The sequence below is a fragment of the Calliphora vicina genome, chromosome 1 (genome assembly GCF_958450345.1).
Source record: "Calliphora vicina chromosome 1, idCalVici1.1, whole genome shotgun sequence".
Lineage (NCBI taxonomy): Eukaryota > Metazoa > Arthropoda > Insecta > Diptera > Calliphoridae > Calliphora > Calliphora vicina.
The window spans coordinates 115,815,471-115,836,568 of record NC_088780.1 but is presented as its reverse complement, the minus strand read 5'-3'; the positions used below and the strand labels follow the sequence as shown (position 1 = coordinate 115,836,568).

The following is a 21,098-nucleotide window of genomic DNA, read 5'->3' as shown; positions in this document are numbered from 1 at the left end:
CAAATTGAAAAAAAAAGTTATGTACGAAAAAATATCAGCCCTATTTGAGAAAAAATTGGGTTAAAAAAATATTGCTGAAAATTATTGTAGCATTTTTGGTAATTAAAAATTTAGTTTAGTACATATGTACCTATGTATATAAGAATCAAAACATTTTAACCAAGTAAAAAACTGCTTAATCCCATTTGTATTGAATATAGTTAAAAATTGTAATTAAGGGTATTCATTTCAAAATTATTATGGTTGGAAAAGTCGAAAAATTTAATTTTTGTTACAACAAACATAAAAAAATTCACCAAAAAGTTGATTTTTTTAACAAACTTTAACCAAGTGTAAAAAAATCAGAATGAAATTTTTCCATTTTTCTAACCAAAAAAAAATTTATATGAATACTCTTATTATAATAATTGTAATTGTTATATCAGTTGAAAGCTACTTAATCCCAGTAGTTATAGCTATGTGTCACGAAATAGTGATTAGCTAGTTATAGCTAGCTATAAGACAAAGACTACTTTAAGTGACTTTACGCTAGATTACCTGGGATGAACACATACGGGCCAAATACTGAGTCCGCCAAGTAATTAGCGAAAATTACTGTCTTTAGTAGTCAATTCAGAACTGCTTGGATCTTAAATTTCAATTAATAAATTAGCCGTTTATTAATTATTAACAAATTTCGTGAGACAGGTACTGTAAAAACTCAACATTTGAGCGGAAGACCTCGTAAAAGTACTACAAGTCAACATAATTTAATAGCAAGAGAGTTTAAGAAATTTTAAAAAATTACTCCCCCAGAGGTTATCACTAATCATTAAATTAAAAGTGTTAGCCAAACGGCAAATGTCTTGGTTGCTATCGCCACGAGAAAAATCTCACATTTCTAAAAAAAATATTGTACTACTAGTATACAATTTGCAGGTTGAGACAAAAATGGAAAACTGTTCTCTTTTTGGAAGGTTGAAGGTCCAATTCTTATCATGAAATTACTATGAATGAAATCCAACAGATCCATTTAAAACCATATTATTTATCTTAGGAAAATATGCCCCTAGTTTGTAACCGAGTAGTTAGTTTTGAAGTGGCCTGCCCAACCGCCAGATCTCAATTCCATAGAAAACCTTAGTAAAAAAAGGGCCAGACAAGTTTTGTAAAATATAAACCTAAGCTTCCATTGTTTTGTCAGTACCATTATAATAAATACTTTTTAGGGCCCTTATTACAACTTGCCTTTAAGTTCGAAATAGTAAAAGTTAACTTTAAGGGTACCTTTTTCAATTACTTAAAGTTAACTTTTAAGTAATTGAAAAAGGTACCAGGAACTGAAAGGCAAGTTGTAATAATGACCGTTAGTTTGTTTTCTATTTTTTAAAGGTTTGAGATTATAAGCAATTTTTTATTTATGTTGCAGGTTTCATTTTGGGAGCTACATATGTTAAGCTTTACAAAGTCCTCACGATCTAATGTGTTAACATTTTCATTTCAGATCGTTATTATTATTTTCAAGGATGGTATCTGCACAAAAGACCTTATGATGACAGTCAAGAAAATTAATTAACATTTTTATTTATTTTTTTCATTTAGAGCTGATATTTTTTTGTTAGATATTAAAAAAAGTCACAAATCTAAGAAATTAGCACAACACAAGTTCTAAATACTTTCTACAAAAAAAAACAACAGAATATTTTAAATAAATATTTGAATTTTACACTATATACTCGTACAACGCTAAAGCGTAATGTAGCATTTTATAAAATCACATCAAATAATGTGTTAAAAATTTTATTTATTTTAAATTATTTATTAAATCACATTTATCTGCACGTTGTATCTTATAGTTCGCGTGTTATTCTCTTTTTTATATTTGTTTTTTTTTTTTTGTTTGTTTGTTTTTGTACGAATTTTATTATTTGTGTATTTGAATTTAGCGTGTTATGCGCGACGTTTGCCACTCAAAAACTGATTGAGATATTGAAAAAAAAAAAAAAATAGCAGCAACAGGAGGCCGCTCACAAAATTAGACAACAAATGTCGAACAAGAAGAAGAAAAAACTGAAACGCTCATACTACTTCTAATGTGACAACATTGAATACTAAATGTGCTCATATGACTAAAGCCCACTAAATTAGTATTGTCTGTTCTAGCTACGGTACGGATTTGCTTGCTAACTTTTTCTGACCATTTTATACAATATAAATACAAGCGAGTGCAAGCACAGTCTAACAGCATAGATAGATAGCAAGCATGAAAGTAAGCAAACAACCAGGCACGCAGGCAAGCAGTCAGACCAGACCAACCCGGCAAATTAATGGGTTTTTGGCTCTTAGTTCTCTCATAGGAAAACAAAAAATACAAGAACTACACACAAACTAATAAACAATAATTGTAAAAAAGCACAATAACAAAACATTTAAATGGTTTAAAAAAAAATTAACAAAAACAAAACAACAAAAAGCAAACTAAATTCTAGCTAATAAATTTCATTTCAAATTTTGTTTGTATGTGTATGATAACTTAACTAACAAATTATTAATAAATAAATTTAAAAACAATAGATAATATTTTTGTTTATTTATGTGTTGATTACAAATACACAAATATCATGATTAATCGTTTGGGTTTCAACACTATAAATTGGTGAGAATGAATTCAAGTATCTGCTGTTATTTTGGACACTTTTAAAACACAATGTTTACTTAGTTATCCAATAAAAAATCATGTTGAATGTTCTATTCTATTCTTATCATATCAATTAATAAATTAGTTAGTTAACCTATACAATTGAAGTTGCTTTTATCTTTTAGCTAACGTTTTTATGGTGCTTATGTTCATTTCGTTTTTGAATTTGTAACCGTTGGTTGGCTGGCTAACTGCCTGATTGACCATGTAAGCCTTGTGGGCAGACCTTTGCTTCAGCCCAAAGGTGAAGCCTATTAAAACTGGTTGAAATAGGTCCATTATTTCATCTAGCCCCCATACAAATTACTTTATCGGTCACAACTTTTTATACAAATTTCGTTTCAAATAATTTTTTTATATACGGAAGTCATGTTACGAAATTTTATGGCGATCGGTCCATAATTAGTCATAGCTCCCATATAATACCAACTTCCGAAAATCATTCACGAAAATAAATTATTGAAATTAAAAAAAAGGTTTTTACACATTTACTCAGTGTAGGGTACTTTCTTACTTGTTTTTTGTGGCAAAGGACAAGTATGTCAAAAAGGTCGATAAATGTTATTCAATGTTTGCCAACGATTCGGAACGGCATCAACTAAGAGTGTTATATTCGAATGTGTCAATATAATACGATTTTTGTGCATTTTTGTATGAAAACATTTATCTTGTTCAACCGAATTGGTTAATTTTATATTTTCTAAAATAATAGAAAATATCACTGGTAAATTTCGTCGTTCTATAATCAGGCATTAAAATGTTATCGAGAACAAAATGATAAGTCCGTATATCATATTTATTCATACTTCTTTTGTTCATTTGGAAACAAAAATCAGCTATTTAGAAATAATTGTTGCAAATTTGGTTGTTCTCGTTTAGGCCCTATAGTGTTTTTTATGTCAAACGGACGCACTTTTTGAGGTAAATTTCACACCCCTAGGTTCATCCATATAGTTCCTATCATGTCATCTACATACAGACTGACAGGCATAAATAGACCATCATAGAATTTTAATGAGGACCCAGAGGATCTACGACTAATATATCGATGTGTTACAAACGAAATGACAACATAAATATATAAGGATATTAAACGACAATGGTAATGTCAATTTAATTTGTCTTATTTTAAATGACAATGGTAATTTTGGTCTGACTTATATTATTAATAAAAAAAAACTTTTTAACTTGTTTAGATTTCAATGCGGAAAATCAAAATGGGTATTTTCAAAATTTATAATTATTTATTGGTGTTGTAGCGTTAACATTAGTCGAGTTGGAAGAGTATTTTAGAGGTATTGGTATTTTATCCAATTTAAAACCTATTACTTCTTGTATCCTCTAATACATATTGTAGGGTATTATTAGATCGTATCTAATAGACTGAAACTAGTCGGCTATTTGGCCATATTTAATGCATGTTAAAAATAAGTTTGCTATATATTTGTATGTATATATATGTTTGTATAATTATTAATATCACGGTATGTTTCTATTCGTAGAGGAAGTTATAAATTGTGTATTTTTTATTATTTTAAAAATAGTTAAGATGAGAAGTTTAATAAAACAAGCATAATATGGAAATTACATAAGTTAAAACTCAGTTTTGCAGAGATAAAATTAAACACACATTGATATTTCTTGGATACGTACATACACCAATAAATCCAATTAAATAACTTATAAATTATAAGAATTTTTTTCGTGAAAACAATTTAATATAGAACATTTTTTGAAAAACTTAGGTTTGTTGGAAAGCTAAATACATTTTACAGTGCACTCGCGATAATATGAACACCCCAATATATGAACACACCAAAATATGAACACTTTTTACTTCCATTAGGTACTCTAAAATATGAACTTAAGGAACTAAGCTGTTCAGCTTTTTAAAATATGAACAGCTTATTTTTGTTTTTTTTTAACGTATTTTATCTATCTACACAGAGTTGTAATCTAAATCAACAAGGTAGCTAAATTGTAATTCGACTGCTTAATAATTTTTGGACTACCCTAGATGTTGATGGGAATTAGATGTCATTCGCAGATATGAACAATCTTGCAAAACTGAACTGGCCTGGGTTTAATTAGTTCATATTATCGCGAGTGCACTGTATTTGATGTATATTAATATGTTTTGTTATTTGAGAGGCCCTTATTTAAAACATATTGACAGAATGGTTTTAACATAATTTTCGGATCGTTTGTTTGCAAAATCCAAATATGTATTATAAAAATAAAATTTCAAATAATACATCCAAATTATTGTAATTTTTTTAAATTCTTTTTATACCGCTTTAGTATGGTTAGCCTACATTAGAATTCATTCATTTTCATTAATTCATTAGTCTTAGGTCAATGAAAGTGAATTAGAACAGACATATTAAAAGCTAGAAATTATATTTCAATATTATATTTGATTAAAAACCCATCTATTTGTTTTTATGTTCCTACAAATGTGAAAAGTAGATTATGAAAATTTGAATATGAGATTCCAATCACGATAATTTTTAATAAATTTCCGCTTAACATCAAATTTCTAGTTAAAATTTATTATTTCATTCTTATTATGGGATTGATTTAAAAATTGGTTAAATACTTAATTAACAATTAATACATGAGAACAAAATTAAATCGGCATGTATCGCGTATCAAATGACTGACTGTTAAATATAGCAAATAAAATATGTACAGTGGCGGCAAGCTATTTAGGAACAAATATTTAAAATTTTTTTATAGACTGAATATTAAGTGTGATGATGCCAAAACAAAAGGTCCTAAGGTTATGAAATTAGTATTAATGTTTTAAGATCCCCAAATATGTTTGGAAAAATTGGTACAACATATATTTACAAAGATATGAGGAAATACGTTGACCCCCTTCAGCGAACATCCGCTGTTAATACATGATATGCCCGAAACAAATGGAACTAAAAATACGAAATTTGGTTTATTTAAAAAAAAAAAAATTGTTGGCCACCACAGCATAAGCAGCAGTTAAATCGAAAAACAATGTAAAATAATTTAATTATCAGTAATTATAAATTACAGTTAATGCAATAAAATATTTTGAACATAGCATTAGCATTACTTAGTAGTAGTGCTCCACGACGTAACGTCGTCCTATACTTTGCTATAACTTTTCTGAAGTACGAAACAAGACAATTACCTGTTTCCAAATATTATATACTCAGCACCAACATACTTAATACATTTCGTATAAAAACTTTTATCTGTTTCATAGATCTTAAACTTTTTACCGTTCAACTCACTTTGTTAATTTTTTGATACATAAGCTATTTGTTTACTTGTTTATATGTTTTATAATTTATATAATACTAGCTTGACCCGGAGCGCTTCGCTACCCCTGTCGTAGTAAAATAAAAAAATATATAGCCTATTGACGCTTCCCAGTAAGGATCTATGTACGTTCCAAATTTCAATAAAATCGGTTCAGCCGTTTAGGCGTGATGCTCAAACAAATAAACAAACCAACAAACAAACTTACAAAGACATTTATATATTTATATAGATTCTTGGAGTGTGATTTATAGTATTTTAAAAATGAGAGCAATTTTGAGGTTATGAATAAATTTGCTTAAAAGCACTGACAAAATATGTTTTTTTGATAGGAATGTAAAGTGGAAATATGGAAAATAATAATAAAATATGATGTTGGGCAAATGTCCACCATTAGCATGTCTGCAAACTTTTTTTCACAAAATTTTTAACCACATTTTTCAAAAATGCTTCGTTTATCTCGCCAAATTTCATCTTTCAGAGCATCAGTTGTTTAAGGTTTGTTCACATAAACCCAATCTTTTAAATGGACCCACAGAAAATAGTCCAACGGCATTAAATCACAAGAACGAGCTGGCCAGCTGACATCGCCAAATCGAGAAATACGCGACCATAATATTTCTTGCGCAACAACTGCATTGTTTGTCTCACTACGATAGTATGTATTTTGATAAATTGTCAGTTACAGTACCCTGAATATCGAATTTAGCTGCTCGAAGCGATACAGTACAATTTTCTGGATTTAGATAGTGAATTTTCACAATTAAAGTTATTTGTTCAAGAGTTTAGCGTATCATGATTAAAAATTCACTAGTTTATACTAGTCTAATGTAGAGTACACACTCTAACACACACTCTAAACTAAAATAAAATGTATGAGCCATAAAAAATACTCGTATCCATAAATAACATAATAACAAATATAATTTGTTTTAAATAAATTGAAAAGAAAAATAAATACATTTCAATAAATCGATAAAAAAAAGTCTAATGAAAAATACTATAAACGTTGCGATCACAATTTTAAAATTGTTTAGTCACTAAATACCGCTAATAATAATTTCAGTGTTGTTTATCTTTTTACAATACTCTTTACTACAGCCTGTAAGAGGTATAATTTGTTTAACATTTACTTCCCACGTATTGAAACACCAAAAACGAGACTAAAAATGAACAATGTCTATTATGGCGGATTTATAAAATTCGTTCTAAACTCTTCGTATGTACATATGGGCAATTTCATGTCATTGTACGTGACATTTGTATGCCTATAGATAGAGTGGAGTAGATTTTGCAAAAATAAGAGTATTTGAAAAATAATTTCGTCTTTATTCCTTTAAAAGGATAATATAGTCAAAAAACAAGTATGAGTAAATGAGCAAAAATCTATTTTATTTTTTTTTTAATTTCAATAATTTATTTTCGTGAATGATTTTCGGAAGTTGGCCTTATATGGGAGCTATGTCTAATTATGGATCTATCGCCATGAAATTGGGCTGTTGAATTTTATGTGGATTCTAAAATTTTTAAGAGATTTATGCTCGTTAAAGTGATTTTCGAATGGGAGCTAAGACCAATTATATACTGATCCATCATAAAATTTCGTGATATGATTTTCGTGTATATAAAACTTATTTGAAGCGAAATTTGTGTAGATACTTATATAAATTAAACAGTTATGACCGATTAAGTCCAATTAGGAGGACATTTGTATGCGGTCTAGGCGAAATAATGAACCGATTTCATCCAGTTCTTCGTCCAGGCTTCGTCCTTGGGCTGAAGCAAATGTATGTATCAAATTTGATCGATCAAATTTGATACATATCTTCACAATATCTTCAAAATTGCTACCTGTACTTTGAGCACAAGGTTTACATGGACTTGAAGCCAGCCAGACGAACGGAAGGACATCGTTTAAGGTGGGTGTTAGACTAATATTTTTGGGCGTTAGAAACATCTGCACAAACGGATTATACCCTCTCCACTATGGTAGTGTAATTTGAGCACATTCGAAACATTGTTGTCCAAAATATCGAGCAAAATTAGGGTGTATCGTACGTAAGTGACATAAAACGGAAATGATTTTGAAAAAAGATGAGAAAATTTGCGAATCGTGAGGAGTTTATTTTGCTTTTAATTTCTTACATTAAAACCAACATTTTTCCTTGACAGTCCGTCATATTTAAATAAAAACAATCTTTGGATGATTTTATAATAAAGAAAATTTAATATCTTACGTGACATACCGTACGCGACAGACTTTTCTCTTATAGTAATAAAATATATATTCTCTAAATACATGTATCCAAAAACTAAAAAACAAATAAAAAATATGAATTCGGTTTCAAAAAACAAGGTGATAATGGCGAAAAAAGCAATCAGAGTCAAATTAATTTCATACTACATACTAATTGGGGGCTCAGTTTTCGCCGCCACATTAGCCTAATACATATTATTTAAATTGAAATAGCTGATGGCATAGGTAGCCAGTGCTACTATTATATATATTAATCTTGTATTTATATAAGTTTAATATCATGTAAATAAATAAATAAATTAAAAAATTTAAAATATTTGTTTTACTCTTATAAAATGTAATAAGCCTTCATACCTTCAAATATTAAAATTTTAAAGTTTTTTAAATAGGAAAAAAGGGTTTTTGTTCAGACGTGGTTGATATTATCATGGAATTGCCCATATGTAAGCATTTTTAAAGTACAAACAATAAAATGAAAATTAAATTTAATATTTTTCTTAATGACTCAAAATAATATTGGGTTTAGCAAGTAGGCGTTAAAAGTAGTGAGAAAATATAGCTGTGCGCAAATTGAAAATGTATACTGCGACTTTTAGGTAGATGGGAAATTTTCTCATTCAGGTAACAAATAACATTGTTGTCAAACAAGCTAAAACAAAACAATTAAATCTCGAGTATAAACATATGCTTTTGACTGGGGAAAATTAAATAAACGTAAACGTAAATTTTCTATTTGAAAATACGTGTACACAAATGGTAATAATGACTTATTTGTGTACATCTATATTACAAGCGAGCAAAGAACACGACAGACTTGTGTATAAATATTATCATTATAATAACTGTTAAGTAAATTAGATAAATAAATGGTATTTTTATACTCTGATAAATAATAAAAAAAAAACTTTATGAACACCTGTTGATATGGGGTACGATAAATTTAAGCTTTTACAAAATTTGACATTTTTATTTGGCGACAAATATATGTACATATTTATTAGTCATAAAAAATATCTACATTTTTAACTTTTAAATAAACAAATATAATAATATGCATAATAATATATTTTAAAGGTATTTTCAGACGATTTTGATTTTCAAAAAATACAAAACTTTTTATTTTCATACCCAGCCTAGAACCATATGTCTCTATGTCAGCACTCTTTCTCTATCGACACTTACATTTGTATTTCAGAAATTTCCATTGCTATTGTTATTAGAATTTACGGAAATACAATTGGATAATTCTGAAATACATTTGGAATTTTCTGAAATACAATTAGAAAATGCTTAAAAACAATTGGAACATTTTGAAATAGAATTGGAAATTTGTGAAACACAATTGGAAATGGTGTAGTTTTCTGATATGTTTTGTCGAGTACAACAAGCATTGTTCCTTTATGCACTTCTAAGCCGATTCCTAGGTATGTGCTTATGGACCGGTTCTAGTTCAAAATTGACTTTTAACTAAAACATTTAAAATGATTTCTCCAAGAAAAAGTAATGGTAAACGAGGTAAGATATAAATATTAGTCACAATTTTCTTTAACAGGTGTTCACCAATATAATGAAAGTCAACTTATCAATATTACCAAAAAAAAAAAAAATACAAAGAAAAGCCCATTAGTTTCAGCATTCTTTATACATAGATAAAATACATTTAATAAAAAGTACTTGACCCAATTTTATTTTAAACTATCCATAATTTACCCCTCACCATGAATGGTAAGAATACATATAAGTTTATCATTCCGTTTGTAATTTCCACATTTTTTATTTGGGATCCCATGAATTGTTATAGATATTGGAATCGTTATAGATATGTCCGTCTGTCTATTGAAATCAACTTTCCGAAGACCTCAAATAACTTACAACCATATCGGCAATAGTCTTGGTTGGGTTGCTATTTAAAATCCGGAAAATCGGTTCACAAATGGCTGATATACATATAAGTAAAAACCACGAATACCCCGCTTTTTTGACCAACATACTATATCTCGAATACTAAGTCATGTCATGGGTGTCTTTTATAGAAGCGGATAACTTAAAATTTAAATAAAACAGAGAGATTGGTTTAATTAATTAGATAATTTAATGGCATTGGGGCATATGGCCAGAAGCTGGTGGTAAAATTCTGGTGGTGGAAAATTGTGTTCAGTTGGGTAATACACATAATTTCCGTATTTGGAGCGATAATAATCCTCAAGTCATTGTCGTAACACTATTACATCCAGAAAAACTCACTGTATGGTGCGCTTAATGGGCCGGTGGAATCCAAAAGTCTTCACAAATAACGACCAATAATGTTACAGTCAACGGTGAACGGTATAGAGACAAGATTACTAACTTTTTCGTACCTCAATTGGATGACATTTTTATTGCGGATATGTGGTTTCAGTGCTGTTACACAGCGCGCTATACGATCAATTTACTAAGCATTTTCCAAACGAAAAATTCCCAGAAATGGTACTGTTAAATGGCCAATGAGAGTTCATGTGATTTGACGCCATTAAATTGTTTTCTGCGGGATGTAAAGTCCCAGGTATATGCAGATAAACCAACAACTATCGAACACTTGGAAGCGAATCATGATAGGGACAGTTTTCAATATTTACCTCTATAACGTCAAACTTTGATTTTTTCATATTTTCTTTTGTTTGACGTAGTAGAATTATATAATTGAGAATTTATTTTCTACTGAGTGTACATTAGAGTGCTCCAAGATTGTATGGACGAAAAAAACTTTCTAGGTACAGGCCGTCCCCCCCTCTAGAATTGTTCTATGTATTGTAGAAACATGTTGTGTAAAATATTAGGATGATAGGATAACGTTAACTGGTGGCGCAACGACGCTGAAGTTTTGAGGTGCATTTACAAGGGGAAAATATGCAATTTTTTCAGTTTTTGTAAAAATTTTGCCATTAAATAATGACTTTTACAATTTAATTTAAAAGAATCGAAATGTGTACGTAATTGTCGTTATAATAAGATATAAAAGACAAAAATTGGTGAAAAAATGTTAAAGTTATTAAAAAATCGCCAGGCCATTAACGTGTCTCAGGCCACTAGAACAAGAAATTTATGAACAAAATTAACATATTTTGAGAAATATTAAAATAAAAGCTTATTTTTACTTAAAATATATCCATATTTACTTGTATATGAGTTTTTGTCCTCGTAGGATACCGTTAACCTATTCGCAGGTATAACCAAAAAAATTTAATTTTTTTAACGGCAGTTTCAAAATTCCAATTTCAAATTTTTAAACATTTTGTTAAACAAATTTCAGAATTTTCTGATCATCACATGGGGATTTATTGACAACATAATAGGGAATAAAAATGTGAAAAAAGTATGTCAATACCTGCTATAGTTTTTCCGTACCTGCGATATAAATTTTGCGATTTTCGAAAAAAAATAATTGTTTGGCCATATTTTGGAGAATGACCAGAATTTCCTTACTGTAATGATTTTTAAGTAAAAGCTATTCAGAATAATATAGTTCAGGTAATTTTAAATATAGTCTGAAAGTTTTACTAAAATCGGAAATCTTTAACCCTTAAATCGTGAAGGTCAAAGGTAAATTTTTTCAATATTTGGAATTTCTCATGGAAAGATAGCGAAATATTATATATTTTTGGGCCGATTTTGATGAAACTTAAGAAAAATATAAAATGAAGTCTAGTATTCACAATAACAGTACAAAAATGGAAATTAACCCTTAATAGCACTTGGGGTCCAAATGACCCTCAACTTTTAAAATCACGAAAAACACATTAATTTTGACCCCAAGTACTCTTAAGGGTTAATTTCCATTTTTGTACTGTTATTGTGATTACTAGACTTCATTTTATATTTTTCTTAAGTTTCATCAAAATCGGCCCAAAAATATATAATATTTCGCTATCTTTCCATGAGAAATTCCAAATATTGAAAAAATTTACCTTTGACCTTCACGATTTAAGGGTTAAAGTTTTACGATTTTAGTAAAACTTTCAGACTGTATTTAAAATTACCTGGACTATATTATTCTGAATAGCTTTTACTTAAAAATCATTACAGTAAGGAAATTCTGGTCATTCCCCAAAATATGGCCAAAAAATTAGTTTTTCTCGAAAATCGAAAAATTTATATCGCAGGTACGGAAAAACTATAGGAGGTATTGACATACTTTTTTCACATTTTTATTCCCTATTATGTAGTCAATAAATCCCCATGTAATGATCAAAAAATTCTGAAATTTGTTTAACAAAATTTTTAAAAATTTGAAATTGGAGTTTTGAAACTGCCGTTAAAAAAATTTAATTTTTTTGGTCATACCTGCGAATAGGTTAACGGTATCCTACGAGGACAAAAACTCATATACAAGTAAATATGGATATATTTTAAGTAAAAATAAGCTTTTATTTTAATATTTCTCAAAATATGTTAATTTTGTTCATAAATTTCTTGTTCTAGTGGCCTGAGACACGTTAATGGCCTGGCGATTTTTTAATAACTTTAACATTTTTTCACCAATTTTTGTCTTTTATATCTTATTATAACGACAATTACGTACACATTTCGATTCTTTTAAATTAAATTGTAAAAATCTTTATTTAATGGCAAAATTTTTACAAAAACTGAAAAAATTGCATATTTTCCCCTTGTAAATGCACCTCAAAACTTCAGCGTCGTTGCGCCACCAGTTAACGTTATCCTATCATCCTAATATTTTACACAATGTGTTTCTACAATACATAGAACAATTCTAGAGGGGGGGACGGTCAAAATTCGCAATTTTATTTTTTTGGAGCACTCTAGTGTACATGGAAGCGAATATTCGACGCGTTATTGTCGAAATACAGCCTAATTTACAGCGAAGTGTGTGTGATTATTGAAACCCCAGGTTAACTCATGTACGCGACAAACGCGGCGGCCACATGCCAGAAATCATATTTAAACATTAATGACATACAAAAGTCTAATTACACTGTCCAACAAATTGAGACTTTTTGATTGGAACAGAATAGCGACCCTATAATTCTGAAAGGGCATGTTGAGTAGATCATTTTTGTAGAATAAACTTATAGTCCACCTGGTCGGAATTTTTTTTTTACAGTGGGTCAAAGTTTACATTTTTTTATCGAAGGGAGCAGTATACTAACTGAAAAAACTGTTGTAAGTTAATGTCTAAGAGAATTCTTATTGTCAGATTTATATTGTGGAATTTTATGGGGATCATTATTGTGGAAGATCTTAACCCTTTAGCTCCTCTCTTTAGGGGTCAATTTGACCCTTTTTTTGAGAAAATCGAATAAAGTCCTTTCAAAAAGTACATTTAAGGATTCAAATATTCTACGAAAATATTTGCCGGAAAATTTCAGTGGGGGTCACCAAAGATACCAAAGTTGTAAATAAAGCTCTTTACGCTTAATTCGCAAGATTACACGCCACCTTGGGTCTCACATTTTTTAAAAAGATCACAAAAAATCTATTTATGATCCGAATGAGCTGATATTTAAAATATAAATAGTCCTAGAGAAGATCTACAAAAATATATACATATGTAAATTATCACTTTTAGGTCAAGAGTTATTTATGTTTATTTATTTATTTTTTTTACTGTAAAAAAAAAATTCAGACCAGATGGACTATAAGTTTATTCTACAAACATGCTCTACTCAACATGCCCTTTCAGAATTATAGGGTCGCTATTCTGTTCCAAAAATGCTGTTGGACAGTGTTATTAAAGCCAATTGGATAGATATAAAAAAGGGGTTTCTCTATTATATTTTAATTTAAAGTATTCTGCCTCTATAAAAACTTTACATGTATTTTATTAAAATCTCTATATTCAATTGAAAAAAATATTAAAAATACCTTTGCATCATTCTCTAAAAAAATTCATAAACTTGTACACCTAAAATATTTATGTACTGTTGTTTCACCCTAAAAAACAATTAATTTTAACATGTAATCACACTGAAATTGTATTTAAAAGTGCAGTGTGAACAAACAAATGTTCTATGAACTCAATAACGAACTGACTATTCAAAAATAATAAAAAAAATTGCAAAAAAAATAATGTAAACATTTTGCATGCAAATTATAAATAAATATTTATAAAAATAAACAAAGTGTGCGTCATTATCATATAGTGAAATATGAGTATACAATTTTTGTATTAAAATAAATAATTTACATAAAACTATGGTTAGTAAAAGAGTACAACAACAGATTTTGTGAGATTTAGTGAAGTGAATACAATTGGTTGACGTTGTGTCAAATTCACATTTATTTAATATAATGATTTATTTCTTATTTAAAAAAAAACATAACTGTAGTTTTGAGATTTAGTTTAACAAAGACTTTTCGTACGTATAGTGTTTAGTCTTTCTATTTCAGTTTTGCATTTTTAATTTTGGTGCTTAAAAATGGTGTGGTTTCTTTTTGTATTAGAATATGAAATTACAAAACAATTATTAACAATAAATATTTTATTAGCAAACATCTACAATCGTCACCTGGTGATGATGGATCTGGACTGTTGTTTAAACTATCTTGGGACGACAGTTTTGGCATAAGAACTTTTAAAGATGTACGTCTCATGAATTTGAATTCAAAAGCTAAAGAGATTTTATTTTATTTGTATTACAGAGACATTTAAACACGTTTTCTTTAATTGTGCTTTTAGTTTTATTTGTTAAATATACATTTTTTATATAGTTAAATTACGAATTCAAAGTAAAAAAATAATAAAGCAAACAATTGACGTAAATTAAATGAATGAAATGAGTGTTCAAATTAAAACATTTTGTATATAAAAAATTAAATTAAATTTGTTTGTGTTGGTGTTGGTGTTAGGAATGTTGTCATCTTCCGGCCTATTTTAATTTTTTACTCCATTCCGTTATTTTTTATGTAGATTAATAAAGCTTAAAAAATACTGACCTCAATTTGATTAAACAATTCAAAACAATAAGCCATTCACTATAAATTGTTTATGGATTTGTTTTATTCTTTTTAAATACTTAAGACATAAAGAATTTCTTTTTATATCAAACTGCTGCAATCAATAACACTAGTTTACAAGGTTTTGGTTCAAAATGTGAAACATATATGGGCTTGTTTTTTTTTTGGCACTTTAACTTCGGGAAAAATATTGAAAACAATCCAGGAAGTCAGACTCGGGGGCTAAATCCGGCCTAATTCAAGGATTTTTGCCATAAAAATTGCACATGTGAAAAAGAAAATTTTTCTTGACCAAATGCGGTCTTTTTTTAAATCTGCAATTGGAATAATATTTGCCATTGATTGTTTTACTGTTTTGGAGGTAGTCAATGTGGATTAAACCGCGTGTATCCCAAAAAACGGTCGCCATGACTTTACCACATGACAAACCCATATTGGCCTTCATTGTATCCAATTCACCCCGAGAAACCCAATGATTTGACTGCTGTTTGGTCTCTGGCGTGCACTCCAACGAAGTTGCCACACGACTGTGATTATGAGCATACGTAAAGGATAAACTCATTTGTCTTTATGCAGTTACAATGATTACATCATTCACTCATTCGTTCGTAAGGAATGTCAAGAGAGCTAGAGTAATAAGGAAAAGGGTGTAAATGGAAACCAACATAGCTTTACCATTTTCTCTCTGTGTATCAGAAATAAAGTGCTATAAGCAACTTTAACATCATAAATTGTAAATTACAAAAAAAAACACTGAAAACACCACAGGAGTAAACGTATACATACACATTCACACTTAACACCATATTGCAAATACATACATACAGTGACAGACAATGCAATGTGAAACTTTTTTTAAAACTGTATTCCGTAATTTCAGTTTTAAAAAACACGACCTTTTACCAAATATATAGGTTTTTTTTTTTAAAAAATCCAAATTTGCTAGACTTTCTATTAAAATAAAGTAAATATCTGCTTTTTTAAGCAATAAACTTTTAAAATTCTACAAGACAGGAGATAAAAACAAAAATATGTATTTCAATATTTATTTTATTTTTTCGCACCATCAATTTTTTAAATACATAGTTAGTAAAAATGCCTAGAGTCAAGATTCAATTTTAAGCTGATATTCAATTAATAAATTAGCCATTTCAAAAATTATAAACAAATTTAAAAAAAAGACTACACCAAGATAATACATTTAATAGCAAGAGAGTTTAAGAAATTACCAAAAATTATTTTCCGAGATGTTATCAATAATCCAAAATTATTAATAAAATTCTACTACTCGTATAACATTTTCCAGAGAACATTTTAATTGGTCGAGACAGAAATGGAATACTGGGGGGTTACTATCTTTATTTATACAGAGTACTAAATTGTATTCTTATCTTATATCTTTCGCATCGAACTGGCTTTCGCATTGCAATAGAGAGTAACCCCCTTTTCTCTTTTCGAATGAATCCAAATACAATTTAACCTTCGCTTTACCAATACCCACCTGGGTGACCATTACGGATTTAGTAGTTTAATAATTTTATTAATTTTGTTTCGATTTAAATGAAATTAAGACTCACTGAACAAATTTTAGAGTTCTGCAGAATTTAATAAAAACATTTTAAACTTTTTATAATGTTTTTTTTCGATTTTTTAAAATTTTGTTCGTCGCATATATGTATATGAGTGCAGGACCACACATAAAAAACCTTTGGTAAAGCGAAGGTTAAGAGAGGTATGGGTACAATTCCTTCATAAAAGATATCAAGACTGGAATTTGATTTATTTTAAACTACGTTATGGAGATTCCAGAACCACAATGACCCCGAACACACCTATAGGGTTATAATTAGGGTATTCGAATTATTCGATTTTTCTCTTGTTCGAATAAAACGAATAATTCGAATAAGAGATTTTAACTTGTTCGAATAATTCGATAACACGTTTAAAATTAATCGAATTATTCGAATAATTTAATTTTATTAAAAAGTTAAGGATCAAGTTTTGATGTCGGTTTTTTAATATTTTATTGTTAAAGAAAAACCAAAAATAAAGTTAAAGTTAACAATTCAAGTATTGATAATGTTAAAAAACATTCGAAAACAAAGTCCATCATTAAATTTTCAACAGAAATATTCTCATCAGATTAACTCCCGAACAATCTACAAAACAATTGACTAGCAAACCCTTTAGTTTCCGTTTTTGAGCTATGCTTTAAACAATTGGAGATAGTTGGACATGATCCTGAATTCAAATACAATATAAACGTATTAAGAACTTTTTTATGTCATTCATTAATTCGGGTTTTAAATTGAGTAACTAATTCTTTAGTAAATTAATTATTCACTATTTCTAAATTATTTATAACAAATTGTATTATACATCAAGCTCTATCAACGTTGCCGAATCTTTGCTTAATAAAGTGGTCTTGGGTAATTACACAATAAAGGGAATCTGTCCAAATTTTGATATCATTGTCAGTGAACGTGGCTAATTTGAAGTCAGACAGTCCATGATTGACGTACTTATAAATACGAAAAAGGTTTATTACCATTAGACAAAGATGTCCATCGATGTTTAACATCATATATAAGACGAGCACTATGATTTTCATTAGATTAATTAAATATTTTCCAACACTTACGTACGCGGTTAATAACATCACTTATATACATATATTTTAAGATCATATTTTTCCAATGTAATCATTATAAATGTCATCCTCAATATCGCTTTCAACGACCGTTTCAAAATCACATTCTCCATCACATTCAACTCAACTTTAATCTAAGTTAATATTTTGATTATTAATTGCGATTCTACTAATATTTCGCCAGCTAAATAACACATATTTTAGTCCGTACCTTTTATTTTCATTGGTTCAAGTCCTAAGTTAAACATTTTGAATGATTTGTTTTTAGAATTGTAACTTCTTGTAGTAATATTTATATATTTATAGAAGGAGCTATCGGGACACTCATCTACAGTGATGGGAAGTCCTTTTGTCTTTAGTTATTTGTCGAATTTCAGAAACAATACAATTTTTGTGAGTCATTATTACTTATTTAAATTTGAAATTATGAAAAATTTTAACAATTTAATAAATTTCAATATATATGAACATTTATTCGTTTTATTCGATTATTCTACATAAAATTGTTCGAATTATTCGTTATTCGAAAATGGTCATTTTTCAATTGTTCGAATAATTATTCGTAAGAAATTATTCGATTAATCGAACGATCATTAGTCGAATGAATACCCTAGTTATAATCGAGTGGTTCAATCCCATAGAAAACATATTTGAAATTGTTGATCGCAAGATGCAAGGGATATCCAACAAAATAAATGTACGAGTTTTTTTCCAGTCAGCTCGCGTTCATTCACATTACATACCCTTTTTGTGTTTTTCTTTTAAATTTTGATAATACAGCTTACAAAGTGAATTTTTTTAGCACGAAACTGGTATAAAAATATTTTTTGTTTGAGTATAATAATTCTGGTGGATGTTTTGAAATATGTTATTGATCTTTCAAGAATGTTGAAATTTGACACTTTTAGCCTCAATAAAATGTTGTATTCCGAAAATTCTAAATAAAAATTTAACACTGCACATTAGGCTGGGTCGATTTAGCAATCGATATTGTGCCATCGATTAGTCGATAGCTTTTGGCATGAGGAAAAAAATTTCCATTTTTCTGCAAAAATTATAAAAAGTGGTCGTAGAGCATTGAAATTTGACACCGAGAATTATATGGACCAAATTAAGAAAAAAATTAAATTTTATCAAAATCGTCCACGCCCAACGCCCACCAAATCGATCCAAATCGATTTTTTAGCATAAATTTGTTTAAATCCAAGCAAAAGTCTAGAAATTTGGCACATACATTTTTTGAAACAAAAAAAGCACGCATGCTAAGTTTTATTAAATTCGGCCATGCCCACCGTATACCGCCCATGCAATCCAAATGCAATACAAAAGCATTGAAATTTGGCACCGAGAATTATATGGACTAAATTAAGAAAAAAAAATTTATCAAAATCGTCCAACTCCCACATATAATCCAAATCGATTTGTTCGCATAAAATTGTTGATATCCAAGCAAAAGTCTAGAAATTTGGTACAAATAAAGAACGCATGCCGAGTTTCAATAAAATCGGTCACGCCCACCGCCCACGAAACCCATTCATAGATAAGAATTTTTTTGATATTTCGTTTATTATTCGACAAAAAATTTTAAGTTTTCATCCTGTTCCGAAAACTTCCGAGAACTAATTTTTTTTAATCGAAACAAGACACTCCCACCTTTAATTTTATTAAAACAACAGCTTGGGGGAAAGTGGGGCTACATTATTTTTTTTTTTGAATTTATGGAGAAATGCTATATTTTTCAAATATGTTAAAGGTAAATTGTATTATCAGGAAAATTATACATTATATATATAAATTTTTGCTAACACCCTTGCATGAACTTTACTTTAATTTTTTAAAAATAAAATAAATTTTTTCTAAAAACTATAAATGCACATTTCATCTTTCTCTACAAAACTGCATAATTTGATTTTTGAAATTGAGTGGTCGAAAAATAGGGTTTCTGGCACAAAAATCCCTCTGAGCGACATATCAAAAAAATCATTTTCGAGGCTCCCAAATTTCAGAAAAAGTCAAAAATTTTACTTTTATTTTTAAGATTTTTTAGTAGGTGCCTCGTTTTTTTTTTTTTGATATGTCTTAGTGTAAATTTTTTTAGATCAACAAAATTGATAATTGTGTGTAGAATACCAGAACAATAATTTTTTATTTAATTTTAGTATCCATTTATGCAATATTCAACCAGTAAGAAAAAACATATGGAATAACAACAAAAAAACCGCGATATTTTATATTTATATAAATAAACTAAATATAGTTTTGAAATGAAATGTCCCATATATATTTTATCAATTACATTTTTCGCTGCACCAAATGTCAATTTTGTTCCCCTGTATAATTAGTGTGTTTTCTGTTTTCAGGCATTATTAACAACGGAATTTAATATCAGTAGTTTTTATGATTCTATTAAAAAAAATAATAAAAAGTAAAAAAGATAAAATAGCTATAGCTAAATAGCTAACATACTAATATTTTGTTGCATAACCGCAATTCTTGAAAACTGTCGAACATCTTTGATGGATGGAACTAATAAATTTCACTATTGTTGCCATTGGAATATAGAGATGACTATGCCTCATTTGTAGCTTGATGATATAATTTGTTTGGATCGCAATATGCCAATTCCCGACATTTTCTATAAGATGTGTTACTGTGCTGGACACTGCATTACATTAACGACTTCATGTTTTCATGAAATGTTGAAATATCGATTGGTGGGGCATTTTATCATGGACATGAGTCAGCATCTTCTCCCGGAATATATGTATTTGTATACATTTGTTTGTCTATAATACCGTAAATTTTATGTAACATGCCCGCCTCCATGCTTAAATGTTCCAGTACATTATTTGGTATTTAGTCTGTTATTGACTGGTCGTCGAGCTATCCTTATTCCATCAGAATCCACAAAATTTAATTTAGATTCATTGGAAAATAAAAGAGCTAACTTAAGGAGAGCTTTTCGATTTTTCTGCAATATTTTACTTGTGCAAGTCTTTAGTTTGTACAATGTGTTTTGACCAACACTGTACGTACTCTTAAAAACGTAAGTATTATTTGCCTACTACTTGCCCCTTCTTCACTAACTAACATGTTGGAGGACATAGAGCCAAAAGGCAATTTCTTTAAAGATGTAATGTGTAACAGCAAACAAATTGAATAAAAAGATGATGACAATAAAGACGATATAATGATGACTATGGAGAAACGAAAAGTGGTGGTGAAGATTAAATAAGGAGGTTAAGAATGGATTTATGGCG

The 21,098-nt window shown here is 28.9% G+C and overlaps 1 protein-coding gene across 2 annotated transcripts in view; it reads right to left on the bottom strand.

Annotated features, from left to right (window-relative positions):
• The window catches only part of Orp8 (Oxysterol-binding protein-related protein 8), a 67,007-nt gene that overhangs the window by 9,546 nt on the left and 36,363 nt on the right, over nt 1–21,098 (bottom strand). Inside the window, exon 1 of one of the 2 annotated variants that reach the window (XM_065515594.1) lies at nt 1,707–1,853. The exons of the other annotated variant lie outside the window; for it this stretch is intronic. The gene's annotated coding sequence lies outside the window, so the exon portion shown is untranslated. Of the gene's footprint in view, nt 1–1,706; nt 1,854–21,098 lie in introns of those variants that run through there. 2 annotated transcript variants of the gene reach the window in all.